This window comes from Benincasa hispida, chromosome 12 (genome assembly GCF_027475165.1).
Source record: "Benincasa hispida cultivar pf3 chromosome 12, pf3_genome.v1.1, whole genome shotgun sequence".
In the NCBI taxonomy this organism is placed as follows: domain Eukaryota; kingdom Viridiplantae; phylum Streptophyta; class Magnoliopsida; order Cucurbitales; family Cucurbitaceae; genus Benincasa; species Benincasa hispida.
The window spans coordinates 69,445,143-69,449,513 of record NC_143489.1 but is presented as its reverse complement, the minus strand read 5'-3'; positions in this window follow the sequence as shown (position 1 = coordinate 69,449,513).

Genomic DNA, 4,371 nt, shown 5'->3' with positions numbered 1-4,371 from the left:
GGATTATAGTTGAATTATTAAGCGTTGTTAACCAGTTTGAACATTTAGACATCGTAGGAATATATCCAAATATAATTGTTATACTTGGATAAAATGATATAGACTTAGGTTCTTTAAATTTAGCCATTTTATACCTAAGTAAATACCCAAACATATAGAACACTTTAATGGAAGATTAACAATATCTTCGATATATAGTTATTAGCTCTCATGTCCTTAAGAGTTCACACCGTGAGATCCACGTTCGGCTTCGTGTTGCTTTTACCGTGACTACTCTATCGGAAAGTGTTTACATGGCTCAATAACAAGGTGAATGAGGGAAGTAGTTCATAGTAAGTGGGTGAAGGAAATATGTCAACATTGTCCTACGGTCTCTTCCATTAGTTTGAACCGTGAGATTTCTATGTTGCGCCTGCTATCGTTTTTAGGCGGCACTAGCTAGTCATTAACCACGGCGATCCCCTCGGAGGGTTGTAACATAGGATTCGGAATAACCTAGGCATTAGTAAAATGTCTTATAGTTTCGTCTTGGGAATTGTCTTCTATTTTGGGGGAATATTCATACCGTTCTATAAAATCTAAAAATGGTGGGTCACACTTACAAGAATTACTAATTGTTAGTAAAGATCTTGACCAAAAACGATAACCAAGAGAACTATAGTAGTAAAGAGTTATTCTGATATAGTATTTGGTCAAGAATTGTCTGGCTTCAGTGAAGGAATTCTTGACTGCCCCTCGGTAGCAATTGTTCTAAATCACTAAAGTATCATTGCAAATGAATAAAGATTTATTGGGTACTTTATTATTTTGCTAAAAATGGATTTAGATGCATAATTATTTGATAGAATTTGTTTAAATGTTTCAGCAATGTCGAATTCAATCATACAATTGCTAGCTTTTGATAAATTTAACAGTGAAGGATATTCAAACTGGAAATCCAACATCAATACAATGTTAGTTGTGGATGATTTGAGGTTTGTGTTGATGAAGGAATGTCCTCCGGTTCCCAGTACAGTAGTGAACCGAAATGTTCGGGACATCTATGATAGGTGGGTAAGGGCTAATGAGAAAGCTCGAGCCTACATCTTAGCAAGTATATCTGATGTACTTAATAAGAAACATGAGTTGCCCACAGTCCATGAGATAATGGTGTCGCTTCAGGAGATGTTTAGGCAACCATCATCCTCTATTCTGAAGGATCTCTTACCAAAAAGTTTCATGAGTGTGTTTAGATCGCTCCAATTTCACAGTGACCGAAATATATCAAATACGTTCAAATGCACAATTATGCAAACAAACAGTAATCATCAGCATGCTTTGAACAAGAAATTATAAGGGAGAAAGTTTCCATATCAGTTGAAGACGGTCTTCAAACTTCGGAACTCAACGTAGCGAAAACCTCTATCCCAACACCCAGCAGATGCATCGACTGCAGCAGCATGAACAACCGCAAAATCACGAATGCAACGAGGACGACACCACCAGAAAAGAGCCCCAGGTATTCTCGGAGTGAGAACCCAAAGCATGGTCTTTAGTGAGTTTGGTAGAGGAAGGAGGAAAAACGGATCGTGTAAGCGATAAGCAAGTGGGAGGGAATAAGAAGCTATCGTATAGCAAAGTGCTTATCGTTTAGGAGAAACTACATGATCGTGTAGATTTTACTGAACGATTGTTTAGGAAATGGTATACGATCGTTTAGCAAACTCGGCACACTATACGATTGTTTAGGGAAGCTATCCGATCGTTTAGGAACTAGCATGTGATCGTTTAGGCGCTAGGTAGACGATCGTTTAGGTGCAGAGTGATTATTATATAGCCTCTTGAAATTAAGCGATCGATTACATTTTTAGACACGCTGTTCGATCTTTTTTCGGACAACCGATTCAAAATGAAACAAATTTCATTTTAGTTCATCGGTTACTATAACCGACACAGTTCCCACTAATGCACGTCCAAACGTGATTTTGGGTTAATTATCATATAATTAACCAATTAAACTATTAATAAATATAATCATATTATATTTTTAACCTATAGTTTGATGTCACATATCTACTATAGTAATTTCTCCTCTACTTGATATAAATCATATTTATATCTAATTTCCTCCAAAATAATGTATCTCATACATTTAGCCAATTATATCATATATAATTAACTAGTCTAATTATATCATATATAATCGAACTTCCTCTTGTCAATTTGAACATTTCAAATTAACCCAAACACCAATTCTCGACTTTATCTAAGCTACCCAGGGGACCTAATGGACCTGTGGCTCTAAGCTCCAACAGTCCGTAAATAGCTGACTAAACTCTTTAGCCACGAGATCCACCATCCATTAACTGTCAGGCATTCCACTAAAGACCAACAACTGAACTCTTCTTACCACAGTTATATTTCTATGTCCATCGGATATAACCGATCATGAGTACGATGACCCTTCACAAATGCTCGTAAGTACAGGTGGGTCAAATTACCGTTTTGCCCGTGTAGTTACATCTCACTCCTTAAGTGCCACTAATTCCTCTAATGAACAATACAATATAGTCCAACTATGTGTGAACACCTCTCGAGCCAAGAGAAGGTGTGTGGCGCCACATCGTTCAAGCCCCGGAATCAGCCCTTAAGGGAGCCATCTATTTACTCACCCCTGCCTCAGGGAAAGAGTGAATTCCATCTTGTGTAGCTGAGTTCCCAGCTCCTAAATCAAGCGAATCCCCAAAATAGTAGGTTTGAATCGGCGACCTGGCCACTCGCACCCATACAAATCAAATGATCGCCCTCAATGGCAAGAGTTCCCAACTCACTCAGGATTAAGGTCATGTTACCTATGGTCATCCTAGTGAAGTGAAGTCTCTGTCATGAACTGTGTTATATAACGAAACATTAATACTTCGTGGTCAGGTCTTATACAAACTCTTTGTATAGGACGCCCCCGCTCGCATGTCTCCAACACGAATGATCAGGATTAGACCATCTGTGACAAGTCACAACAGTTGTGACCATTCCACAAAGCGAGTCGCATCCGTAGCGTTACCAGGATAAGGTTTCCCTCCTATATCCATATACTATAGACCATTTTGGTTATCACTCAAGACATGATCCACTTGTATGTCACCACATACATGCTTGAGTCACATACAGACAACCAGGGATTTTATGTTTATTGGTTTGTGGTAAAGCAAATAAAACAATCAACTGAGAAAAATACAAGATATGAAGTAAATATCGTATATTATACAACACAAGCGTTCGTACAAACTGGTTACAAACTACAGGACATGAGACTTTAGGGCATCAACCCCAACATGTTCGACATGAAGCCATTAAGTATGTATACGTTTCTCACATGAAAGATTGAACCAACGTTAGAGAACATGTTCTCGATATGATGGTCCATTTTAATGTTGCTGAGGCTCATGGGGCGATGATAAATAAAACAACTCAAGTAAGTATGATATTGGAATCTCTCTTAGAGAGTTATCTGCCATTCAGAATCAATGCTATTATGAACAAAATTACTTATAATCTAACCACGTTGTTGAACGAGTTACAGACATATTACTCTATGATGAAACTAAAGGAGAAATAAATAAATTTTATTTCTAAACTTAAGAAGTTTTTTAAGGGGTCAACATCTTGAACAAAACCCACTGATAACAAGAAGTTTATTCCTTCTTCTTCGAAAGACAAATCCGTACAAATGAAGAAGAAAGAAAAAGGGAAAAAGATAACCACTACTAAGAAAAACAAAAACAAAAACAAAACTCCCAAAGGAAAATGTTTCCATTGCGGAGAAGATGGGCACTAGAAGTGTAATTGCCCAAAGTATTTCGCTGAAAAGAAAGCGGAAAAGGTGAAACAAGGTAAATCTGATTTACTAATGGTTGAAACATGTCTAGTGGAGAATACTCACCTTACCTGGATATTGGATTCAGGCGTCGCTAATCATGTTTGTACTTTTTTACAGGAAACTAATTCTTGGAGTGAACTTTTTGAACAAGAAATGACTTTCAAGGTAGGAACAGGTGAAGTCATTTCAGCTCATGCAGTGGGAGATGTCAAGCTATTTTTTGGAGAGTCTTTTATCTTACTTAAGAATGTATATTATGTACCTAAGATGAAAAGAAACTTGATCTCCATTTCCTGTCTGCTAGAAAATATGTAATAATATCTTTTGAATCTAATGAAGTGTTTGTTTATTCAAGAGGTGTTCATATTTGTTCTGCAACACTCAAAAATAACTTGTACATTTTAAAACCAACTAAAGCGAAGGCCATTCTAAATATAGAGATGTTTAAAACGGCTGAGACTTAAAATAAGGAATGAAAATTTTCTCCTAACGCCTATCCTTGGCACCTCAGAATT